The sequence below is a fragment of the Pleurodeles waltl genome, chromosome 1_2, assembly GCF_031143425.1.
Source record: "Pleurodeles waltl isolate 20211129_DDA chromosome 1_2, aPleWal1.hap1.20221129, whole genome shotgun sequence".
Taxonomy (NCBI): domain Eukaryota; kingdom Metazoa; phylum Chordata; class Amphibia; order Caudata; family Salamandridae; genus Pleurodeles; species Pleurodeles waltl.
The window spans coordinates 647,329,395-647,342,424 of NC_090437.1; positions in this window are offsets into that span (position 1 = coordinate 647,329,395).

Here is a 13,030-nt window from a genome sequence, read left to right on the forward strand (position 1 = left end):
AAAAATACAACTAAATTTCTCTTTGTTTAGGCCTAGATGTTAGTGTATGTATAGCTTTAGTTACTGTTGTCCTTGTTTGCAGATATGTTTTAAGGGGGAGGTTTGCTGTTTATCATGTGGAGTTACATGTATAGGCTACATTAGGTACAGTTAAGATAGTTGTAGACATCAATTAGTTTAAGGTAGTGCATGTTAGCTTAGGATAGTTAGGTTTGGTAGTTTAGGTTGTTTTGGCCACATATTTATGATTTTATTAAATATTGTTGTTTCCTATATTAGAGCTTCCACCACGATTTACTGTATAGGAGTTAGCATGTCTGCACAGGTTATGTAAGACCTTTGGCTGTGCTAGCAGTATTTGTTAACATGTATGATTGGGTGAATATACTATGGGCAAGTACCTGTCAGGTTTGCAATGGAATCACATCAGCTATTTACAAACATCGTTGAGCAAGTATGTGACAATCTTGATGTGAATGGATACACATCCCAAAATAGGTATTCATATGTAGTTGATCCGTGTTGGTAAGTCATTGTACATGCAGTGGTGGAATGTTGTCATTGCACTCACCCTAATTCTGGTATTTGTTACTCACACACTTACACCTGCCCCTCGCAGACTCACACTTGCATCGTTTGGTTGTCACATCAATGTTGAATTGTTGCTATTATCCATGCTTAGACTAGCCACCGATGGTGTGAGTGTGATACCTGTTGCACTACATGCTTGGGAGCCTCAGGAAATGCTTGATAGTTAACATTTATATCACATTCATCAATTATGTTTCACTCTGTCTATGTGACTTTGCCTCTATCTCCAATCTACACGTATCCCTTTGGCAAGTAGTCAGTGTATTTGCTTCACACAATGCAACATGTTCCTATTGGTCCAGCTTCAGACACACATACAACCCAAAGGTTGTAGTTAGTGATTTTATTTTTTCCTGGTGAAAGATGTTCCTTCCACATCTTCATCCTCTGATATATGTGTGACAGGAGTCTTGTAGGTGTTTTAGAAGAGGGATGTTTCTTCCTGCACCTGAGAAATCATCCCTGTAACAGAGGCACCCCTAAACCATTGTGCAAGGGTGCCTGTGTTGGTGCAAGACAGCAGTTTATGCACTACCAGTGAGGAATACAGGAATGTGTTGCATTTTGGTAAACACAATGCATCCCTGCACTTTCAAAATGATGCAGTGCAGCACAGCAAGGGGGCTTGCAGCACTATGTTGCATAATTTCCTCATACAAATCGGCCCTGAGTTGTACAGTGATGTGTTGTACACCTTTTAGGCATGGGCGCTGATGCACAGTTTCACAATCTTTAGGTTACAAATGGATTGTTCTCACAAGCGCTGGGTGCCTGCTCAGAGGGGATGGGCCCTGTTCTACTGGGTAGTTTGCCTCACTTACATTTACCCCCCCAACATCCTGTACAGGCCGCCTATGATTAACCAATTTTGGATCCAGGTACACAGGTAAGTGGCAAACAGTGATCATACCCAGATCATACATTCATTCTCACATGCCTATGAAACATCAATCATGCATGACCATATCCAGTGGTACTGCATGTTGTTTTGTTATGAAAAACAATTGTTAGCGCCTCACCCCACATTTTAGTGGTGATGTGATTACTGTCAAATCCCTACATCTGAATTCCAAATCAGAAGGCTAACCACTTCAGCCTGGACTATTCCATGGGTCCTATCATTTGTGTTGCCTAGGTGTTTCTTGGTATCTCTTGTCAAGTCCCTGTTTGACATCCTCCAAATTGTAGATGTGGCACCTTGAGACAACGTTGTATCATACTCCCTTCTGGCATGTGCCACATTCTCCCCCAGTCCACATGACATGTACATTGTAGTCCCCAAATGGGATTTTCTCTGGTATCCTTTTCCAGGTGTGCCACAAGTGTTGCACAGTTAGACCCAGTGGCACATGTGTATTTGTGCAGATACCAAGCAATACACATGTCCATTCCCAGCTCCCCAGTATGCAGTTTCCCCATTCATACCAAATGTCATTTTGCCATGCGCAGTCAGCACCTACCATGCTGTAGCAGTATAGCAGTGTCCCACCATGCCCACACATAATCATTAGTATGTTCACACAAGGTCCAGTGGTGTGCATTTCTTAGATCACTAGATTACTCCCCATTGATTCTGTGGTCCCTTCCATGGCCGCTGACACCTGTGTACACTCACCCTGCCTGCCATGTCAACTGGGGACAATATAGTTTCATGCAGGGTACAATAGGCATTTCTCTTTTCATGTCACTATGTGTGGATATCTCCCATCACCCACACTTGGACCCCCTCTCAGATGAGTTGCTTGTCCTGTGACACAGCCATTCCATTCAGAGGATTTAAATTCTAGATTAGTGTGGATAGGCCCAAGTGAGACCGAGAAGCTAAATGGTGCAAGGGTGCCTTCATTGGAGCTAGGCAGCAGTTGTACACCATCACTAAGAAAAGTACAGGGATGCATTGAATTTCAGTCAATACAATTCATCCCCACACTTTCTAAATGACACAGCGCAACACAGCTAGCTGGCTTGCTGCACTGCACTGCATCATTTCCTCATACATGAGGCATGTTGTGGGATAAACGTGGACTGATGCTGCACTTCACACAATGAAGGGAGTGAGATAAGGGTTCAGGACAGGCCTGTGCAAATTGAGGGAGGTCAGTGCGCATTAAAACTCTTTGCTGTTAAACCATAAGTATGCATGCATACTACCCTTTGGCCTGCAGACAGTGTGTTTTAGCGGTGGGACATAGCTGCTTACACCTTATGACATTGCCTGGTTACCACATTTCCCACCTCTGCAAAATACCATGTGGTTCCTGTAGTTTGCCAGCTACCGTACTGTCCTGTACTGAGAATCATGTTAGCAACTCCTCAGGGATGACGGCTGCCACCATCTCCTCCAGTTCATCCATCTGCTCCTGGAATGCTTGACTTCTGCCTCCAGTATGCAATGCTGCCTTGTGTTTGCTGGCCAGATTCTCCTTTGTTCTGAGCTCGGTGAGTGTCCTCCTCACCTCTGCCACACTATTGACTTTGTCCACAATGGACTGCCATATTGCCTCTTTCTTCCCTAAGAGCAATTTGGAGGTGATGAAGAGCTGGTGTTGATGCTCCATCACCTCACTAATCAAGATGTTGTTCTCCTCCTCACTGAACCTGCACTTCATCTTTCTCATCCCCGTCTCCTGGGAGTCTGTCTGGACATCCTGGATGGTACAGGGTTTGTGGGGTTGTCCTGGGATCTCTAGTCCCCTGGGTTCTCCATATCTGTTTCTGCAGTATCTTCTGTTATGTTTTTTTTTTTTTTAATGCAGCATTTTATGACTTTTTTTGACGGTTTTAGGCGCAAAAGTGAAGCTAGGATGGCTTGCATCAGAATACTTGCAGCAAATCAGGCTAGAGCCACTTTTGAAGCACTAGTGTAATTTTCTTTTATGACACGGCACAACGGCTATCAGCTTTTTTTTTTTTAAGCAGCCCAGTTCCTAACGCAATGCTGTGCAGTTTTGTAAATTTGGTTCAAGCATGGCATTAGGATCTGCAGCGATGCATTATTTATTGTAATTGAGGCCCCAAATGTCTTGGTATTTGCCAATCACAGACCAGAAAGCACAGAACGACATACGATCTGGAGGGATTTGTTGTATGAAGCAGATGGGCATGATGCCACAAGCAGCATGGGAAGGTGTCACTGGGTCATCTTTCAGCTCCTTACAATGTGAATATCATGAGCTGTGAAGAGCTGCTTTTCAGAAGCCAGCCTAGGTTCTTTCAGGGGAAGCTAACTTGTGAAACAGTGAAGGGCTACATCCCAACTCTCTGAGCTGCATTTCCTGAAGGGGCCTGCATGCTAAACTCAGGTCTGAAGGAGACTGGCAAATGCTGCTTAGTTATCCTGTTTTCCCTTTACAAACTGAGGTCTATCATCACACAAGGTGTAGGTCTGTTACTCTACTCTTGACTGCACCAGAGAATAGATATGGGTGCAACAGCACCCAGGACATTTGGTAGTCCGTTCTTTCTGACTCGCACATGGTACCTTTTATGCTGCAGTGAACAGTCAGGAGTACTGGGTTAAGTCAAACGTGTGGCTCAGGTGTCATGAAGCTAAGTGTAAGGAAAAAGGGTATAAACCTATTTGTAAAACAGCCTTGCTCACTGAGCAACTGTCATAGTGCCCCAGGTCCTACATTTTACTTCCAGGGCCTACCCATGCGTACGTGCTGGCCTTGATAGTTAGGCCTCCCTTCTGCAGAGCCTGTAGCACTTCCTTGAGGTGGCACAGATGGTCCTCCCAGCTAGAATTGAAGACAGCAATGTCATCTAGGTGGGTGGTGCTGAAGTTCTCCAACCCAGCTCGGTATTGGTTGACCAAACTCTGGAAAGTGGCAGGGTCATTCTTCAACCTGAACTAGAAATGAACTAGAAGTGCCTTTCTGGGGTTGAAAATTTAGACCTCTCTTTGGCCCCTCTGTCAAGGTAATCTGCCAGTACCCAGAAATTAAGTCAACTGCGCTGAGGAACATGGCAGCTCCAAACCGATGTTTGAGCTCATCAGTGTGGGGGATGTGATGCGCATCAGTCTTGCTGACCACACAGAGCCTACAGTAGTCCACACAGATGTTGAGTTTAGATGTGACATCTGGAGGGGCAGCCACAAAGCTGGACCAAGGGCTGTTTGAGGACTGAATAATCCCTAATGCCAGCATCTTGGAGACTTCCTCCTTAAAGATGGCCCTCACTTCTCAAAGAACCTGTACATTTTGTTTTTCACACGTGTGCTGTCCCCATTATCAATATCATGGGTGAGTCCTAGGTAAATGAGTATAAAGAGGCAAACTGCTATAGAAACTGGTGGCAATGTCTCTGTTGGTCTAGGGTCAGTATAGGGGGGAAGCTGAAACCCACCCCTCACCTATCATGTTCCTTGGAAGATAGTTTTTGGCCAGGCTGAAACTCAGCCAGAATGGCATTCTGGTCAGACCAGTGTTTCATGCCCTCGTGACTATCTTTCAAATTCTCATAGCCATCCTTCACCAGACTATGAGGTCCTCTTACAGGATGCCATACAGAAGTTAGAAGAGGCTGAAGCCATCCCCCTTATGCGAAACCTCCCTGTACGCAAACACAAGACATTGCAAAAGGACTCCCCTACTTACAACTCACAGGTTTGGACAGATCCATAATCTGGTAAGGAGTTCCTCTTGGAGCATGAAGTTCGGCAAAAAGTCCACCACCATTGTGTAGTGGAGTTTACCGGCTCTTCAGCTCCCACCCCACTTACGACATCTTTCCAATGTGCATCAATTTTCAATGGAAAGGGGTATAGATCTGTTTCTTGGCAACAGGTGTAAAAATTGACAAGTTTCTGAAACTGGCTTGCTCCTCCATCCAGAAGCAGGATTTTTACACGTACATCCCATGTACACACCAAGGAGCACTTCTGATATACTCGCTGCTTTTGCTTCTGTTTGTCTACTGTAAATTTAGGACCATGTTTGAATGTGAGAGCTGTGACACGTTAATTTTTTGGGAAGAAAAAGTGAGCATTTTGTTGTCCATCAGGGATCGCTTTGTGGATCTGGTCCACCAGTGGTCAATGCCAAACTATACAATGACCACCCCCATCCAAAACGCTTGCGATGCCAGGAGAGATTTCTGGGGGGGAGGGGTTGGATTGTCTGTCATTTTATCTGGGTGGACACAGGAGAAGCCTGTACCTGCGGGAAGGCACTGCGTGGGTATTGTGGTAACCACTATTCCTCCTTCCCTCCTCAACAGTCTCCCATAGACCCAGTTCCATTCTCACTATATCTCAGAGTAGAGTTTTGTTCTCACAGTAAATGCAGACATCTAAACAGACTAAAGCAACAGTTTGTACACCATCCCTCGTCCAACACAGACGCACACAATAAATCTGTTGCTTAATAGACAGGAGTGGTTTGAGAGGAAGATAGAGTGGATACATATGTGGTGGCAATAGACAGAGGCTTACAAAAGTGTGGAGAAAGACGCAAGCTTAGGGATATCTCACATGGGGGGCATGGTAGAAAGACACTGAATAGGAAAAGGTAGGTGTGTGACAGATGGAACTAGATATTAACTAAGAAGCAAGAGAAACGGGTCACGGGAAAAGAGTGGGAGAAAAGTCTCTTTGGGAATGATGAGAGGGCGGGGGCAGGGAAAGGGAAAACTACCAAGGGTTGAAAGAGAAAAAGCCATGCACATTGAAGAGAAATGAGAGAGGGCTAAGATGAGATTGGGGAGAGAGTTAGCAAGGGAGGTCGGCGCCACAATGGACTAGCAAAGTGAAAGCAAGTGTGAAAGAGGGTGAAAGTGATATATAACATGTAGCACATATATTTTAAATGTGTTCATAAATATATGTTTGAAGATCAGGAGCGGGAAAGAAAAAAGAAGAGATATAATTTAAAACAGACAGTCAGAAAAAGAAATAGACATGCATGCAGGGAAAATGAGGAACTGAGAGACAGAGGGAGATAGAGTGGGGGAGAGGTAAAAAAGAAAAAGTAGTCCAAAAGAGAGAACCAATGAAAAAGTGAGAGAAAGCGAGAGGGCATACAAAGAGAAATTGAGAGACCAAGATAGATAGCAAGAGAGACAGTTCAATAGACTGGGAAAAGAGGGTTTGAATATGATACAGAGCAACTGAGAAAGAGAAAAAGAAAGACAGCGAGAGAGAGAGACAAATAAAAAAGAAAACGTGAGTAGGATGTGTTAGTAAAAGCCGGCAAGAAAGATAGCAAAGAAACAGGAAGAGACAGAGAGCAAAGGAAAGAGAGTGAGCATCACAAAGGAAGCAATGAGAAAACGATTGGGAATACAGGGATAGAGATTCAGTTAGGACAAAAGAAATTGGGGAAGAGAGAACTATAGTGCAGCAGATGGAGAGACACTAAATCAAAGAGTAGATGGGAAGAGGAAGGTACAGAGAGGAATCTACAGAGTGAGAGAGGCAGAAGCGTAGGAGAGAGTAATGTAGATAGTGGGATGAAAGCAGAAACAATGAGAAAAAAAGAGAGAAAAGTGAGAAAGTAAGGGACATGGAGGGATTATGTGAGACTGGGTGTTGCTGTGTGTGTGGTGATATTAGGAGAGAAGAAGAAAGTGAGGAACTGAGAAAGAGCAAACTAGAGATAAATAGAGGTAGAGAAAAAAGGAGACCAATTGATGAGTAAAGGGCTGACTGCGTACCAGTGGGTGCAAGTCTACGGGAGCTCTCCAACACTGCCACCCTTTTTTATAGCTCAGTGAACTGTCAGGCCTTAACATGTCTTGTGATGCATTGTGTGGCTGTCGTCCTTCTGTGCATGGCCTTTTGGAAGTTGTATTTCTAAAAGCTGTTCCATGTTGTCTGATGGAACAAACTTGTATTGCAGAGGAAAATACAAGCCCCATCATCCAGAAGAAGAAGGAGAGTTATGCACTACCACTGCTGGGATTGAAATGGTTGTTCTTCTCCATCTCGCCATGTTAGTGGTTGAGTTGTGTGAGCCAGGGAACAAGGAGAGCATAATTGAGCAATCTGGCATCTCCCGCCTCAAGGTAAGGAGGTCAGGGTTGGGTTAGCAGAGGAGCCCTGGGAAAATTATTTATTTTAATGCCCAAAATGTAATGAAGAATGCTGCTTTGTGTAGCTGAAGCTTGGGAATTTATCAGGCAGGCCAGAATAATGGGGTGAATCTGATGGCGTTGTCCTTGGAGGTTCATGTGGTAGCTCAGTTGGTCTAATTTGTGCAGTCTCTGCATATGCTTTACATAATCCAATACATATTCTATGTACGGTACCCTTAAGATTGCACACGGAAACTACTGCTGGGACATATGCTTTTAATGCAGCTAATCTATTTTCTTGGTCTTTCCGAGTGTCGTTTTGTACTGTTAGCGCTGGGATGCCCTTGGGTAGCTATGCGCTCTCTAAACCCATAAAACTAAACTAAACTAATACATAAAGTTTACACTTTCACAGAAGAAACCAGCCTAATATATATCTATATCTGTCTTAGTAAATATCTATTATAGATGTCATCTGTTTTAAATACTTTTTCAGATTTATAATGTAAGGATAGGCTATTTTAAATTTGTATTTTTCTATGGAACTATACTTAATCTGTTATTCATATTCTAGGTCTGTCACCAACTCATTCCATCTCCATCTGTTACCACTGTAACTGTATCAAGGCCCAAACAGCATTGACAATAGACCTGTTGCTCCCAGTGTGCTAGACCTCTTGACACTGCTTGAGCCAAACCGCCAATGTCATATTTTGGGGAAGAGTACCGCCAGCCTGTTGGCAGTAACCTTCTCCAAAATACCATCGTCCTCCAGGGTCATAATGAGGACCTTAGTCTTACTCTCCCAAGTACCTGTTTGCATTCTATAACACCATCCTCACTCCCCAACAGATGCAAGAGCTGCAAAGTTATATTAGGGCTACAGAACCAGAGGGAGAGATTAAAACACCTTTACTGCCTGTGCCTAGGCCTAATAGGATTAAAATGTTTTAGTCAACTGCAGGTCACTCCCCAAACACAGTACTTTTCTCGATGGCAGCTCCTCAGACGCTCTCTTCTTAACCAAAACCTGGCTAAATGAAAGTTCAGCCCCTGACATTGTCATTATCTCTTTCCCTGGGCTACTCTATTACTAGGTTGGATAGGAAGGACAAAAGAGGGGGAGGAATAGCTATTATTTTTAAGGAAGTTTATAATTGCACTGGGAAGCCTAATGACGTTGAAGGTAGTGAATGAGTCCTATTTTCCCTTGAACTCTCACCGACTTTTACTTTCTCAGGAATCCTTAGCTATCGACCTCCAGAACCTGTAATGCAATTTGCATCAGTGTTACCTGACATTGCTGCAGAGAATTGTTTATGTAAAGCTAATTTCACCATACTGGGTGATCTTATCCTGCAGATTGAAGACAGCAATGATACCTTAGCAACCAGAACAATGCGTAATTTAGCAGCTTTGCAACTACATCTTATGGTTCAGCAACGCACAGCGAGGGCCTCATATTTGATCCCAGTTTTATTAACCTTACCCAACTTGATGTAGAAAATGGACACCCAGTTCTTTGGTCTGACCATTATGTTATTCCTTTTCAGTTTAGCCTCCTCTCTATAAGGAAGAAAGATACTTCCCATATTAAAATGAGAATACCAGGGAAAAGATTGGTATTATCAAATGGCGATCTGGGTTAAACAACTCTATCCCATTGAGGAGGGTCATATGGAAAGAATGTATATCTGCTTCAAACAGTGGTTAACAGAGTGCCTCGACCATCTCATCCTCATTAAATCTTTGTCTCCCAGATGGAGAAATGTTCAGGCTCCATGATATACTCCAGAATTAGTGGAGCTCAATAAGGAGTATAAGAAAAGGGAAAATATTTGGAGTAAGGAATATGATCGAGTTGAACAAATAACCTACAATCAATCCATTAAAAAATATAAACAAGCTATAATACAGTTTAGGAGGAACTATTTCAGTACTAAAATTAAAATGGCTAGCAATTCCGCTAAAGAGATGTATAGGTTAGTAAATAGGTTCTCAACTACACCTACCCATGTGGCAACCCCTCCACCCTCTTTTCAGTGGTGTGAGATGTTTGCCATTGCTTTTATTGATGAAGTAAGGAATATCTTGGAATCCTTCCCAAAGGAAACATCTTCATGTTCAAACCTTACAGAAGAATCTATAGCCACAGCCCAACTTATTGCTTATCCATTGTTAACTATGGATGATATTACAACCATCTTAAAGTCTATAAAGTTCAGCTCACCGCTATATCCAGCACTACCATATGCTTTATTTAAGGCAGCTGATAGCATTCTGCTCTCCTTACTCAAGATCTTAAATAAGTCCTTGACCCACAGTAATGTTCTTCAGGCATGGAAGCATGCTGTAGATCAGGCTTTGCTTAAGAAACCACAAACTGACCTTTTGAAGGCTGTGACTTATAGACCGATTTCATTGCTCCCAATTGCCAGTAAAATTTGAGAAAAGCATGTCTCTCTCTGATTTTCTTGAGAATCATTCTATTCTGGACCCTACTCAGATGGGCTTTAGACCAGAGCATAACGGCACTGTTTGTGGTCACCAGGAAGCTCTGGGTTATCTTGTATCGGGGTGGTTCGGCTGCCATGGAAGCCCTGCACGCAAGTGGATCAAGGCTTTTCTGGACAATACGATTTTCCAGGTTTTGGATGAGCCTTTTTTTTCAGCTATCACCCTAATAACTGTGAAGTCCCACAGAGCTCCTAGCTGAGTCCAACCCTTTTCAATCTATAGATTCTTTCCTTGGCTACAATGGTACAGGCGTGTGGGATTGATCTTGTTTCCTATGCTGACGATAGTCAGCTGATTTTAGCACTCTCACCTGATACCTCTCAGATGTCACCCAATTTGCATATCCATCATAAAGAAGTCACTGAATAGATGTCAGATAGTAACTTTAAACTAAACAGTGATAAGACAGAGGTTCTCATTGTTGGTAACAATAGATCTTGCTGGAAAGAACTGGCTTGGCCCCAGGATCTTGGAAAGCAACCTCTACCATCTATGCCTGTGAAAAGCCTGGACTTCTAGCTAGATGGTAAATTGAATATGGAGATCATGCAAAAAGACTATCTGTATCCTTCTTTGGGCGACTTCGAACATTAAGGAAGGTTATTCAGTGGCTCCCTCCTTTAGCAAGGAGGATTGCCATCCAAAGTATGGTCAATTCCAGACTTGATTACGGGAATTCCTTGTCTTTAGGAAGTCTGCAATATGTCCTAAATTGCCTTCAGGTTGTTCAGAATGCTGCAGCACGAGCTCTCTTCAAGATTCCAAAATTTCAATCTGCAGCCCCAGCATTGTTGACTTTACACTGGCTACCTGTGCGGAAAATAATCTATTTCAAAGCCCTTTGCATGGCCCATCAAGCCGTGCAGGGAAAAGGCCCTCTTCTGATCTGGAATATGCTGTTCCCAGTAGACCACTGAAATCCGGGAATTCTTCTTTACTGGGGGATTCCCAAAATAAGGAAAACAAGGTGCAGTGGTTGGTCATTTGCATATGTTATGGATAAGCTGTGTAATAGCCTTACGCTAACAAATTAAGACAACTACATCAAGAAATTTCCTTTAGGAAACAAATAAAAACCCACCTGTTTTAGGTCCTACACTGATCTGTGTCTTTCTCATGGGTGCTTGTCTCAGAGCCAGGAGGCTTTCAGAGGTAGCTAAACGCTATACTAAACACCATACTCATCCTAGCTATCATGGTCAGTAAATGCTAGCTAGTGCAGGGGTCTGTCAGGAAATGTTACACTTTAAATGACACAAGTGTGCTTAGAAGAGAATGCCTTAATAAAAAATGTTAGAATATGACCTTCCCAAAGGCATAGTTTTAATGAAATATTGTGGATTTAAAAGTTTTGATTAATTTCCGTAGACTATTTCTATGTGAACAACAGTACCTACATAATGCATTCTGGTTAAGCGGGATAGCTGGGCTTTGTGCTTACTTTTCAGACACCATCTGGTCTGAGACTCTACCAAGTTTCTTGAACCTCTCTTTATGGGTAGTTCTGCCTTGAGTAATAGTTGTGATTTGATGCTAAAAGCTCCAGGCTTTCACCATTCAAATTTAGAGCTCCTTGTAGGTTCTGAATGACGCTTTTCTCTCATTCTCCTTAGTTTAGAATAGGAACTTTTCTCTTATGGATCATGCTTAATGCACTTGCTCTGATATTAATGACATATTAATTATCAATTGATTGATTAGTTCTGATTTACTTACTAAACGGTAAGGTTTTGGAACTCACACCATCTCTCATATTGACTCCCAAAAGATTCCGAAACTATGGTACTGTTGGTGCTTGCCAAGCCGGTGGCAAAGGTGCGGGTGCATTGATATAGTGAGATCTCTCTACAGTGTTTGACACCATGGGCCACCAAGTTCCTCTCTTGACTCCTGCAGAAGTAGGTATTATATGATCCCTTTTGTGGTTACTTCTTTCCTTGAATTTAAATTTCACGCTGAATGTCTTCCTCCTTTTGAAATATTACCTAAGGTTCCACTAAGTTTCTACAGTGGTTTAACTAGAACTCTTTATCAGTGGCTTAATTGCTTCACTCCTTTAGGTTACTCTCCTTCATATAGATCAGCGATATCCGCTGGATTGACAGCCTAATGAATCACTTTTTTGTCCAATACACTGAACTTGACCTGATAAGTTTAATGGTCTTTAGATGAGAAACAAAAAAAAACTGAAATCGAAACCATCAAAATACAAAACTATTTAAGCTCAGAGTGAGTCAGCACACTTTCATTCTATTTTTTGTCGGTCTCTATCAGCAGCTGTCCTAAATAGTGAAGTCAGTGAAAAACCACTACATGACATTGAATTCAACTTATTATAACAGGAATCACAGTTTTTCGATGCCAATGAAATTAAAGTTTAAGTCAGATAATGCATCATGTCTGCTTGCATTTTGTCATCACAGTCATTGTTTTAACTTACTTAACTCTTTTTTTATTTTCTCTCTCTTTGGACTGCCGCTATGTCTCGCTCTAGTTATTTCATATTGTAGCACATGCTCGATAATTATTTTCATTTATTGTTTTTGTGGTGTATTTGATACATTTTCTCAGTTTGAGGTATGCAATTTTCAACTTTAAAACATTGTTTAAACTTCCTGGCTTGTTGTATAAATACATTTGATATTTTTGTATGTGCATTTGATATTTTCGGGGTTCATCTTTAAAAACCTCTCATTTTCTTGTTAAGCTTCATGTTTTTCTTCTTTGTTTGCCTAACAATTTCTTAAACTGTGTTTCACTATTTAATGATTTATCTATGTATTATTCTCAGTGTGGTCTCCCCTAACATTTTTCCTCTACTTCCCAGATTGCTGCTGTGTTCTGGACTCTGTTTTTGCTGAGTTTGTTACTCTTGGCACTTTACCACTGCTGACCAGTGCTAAAG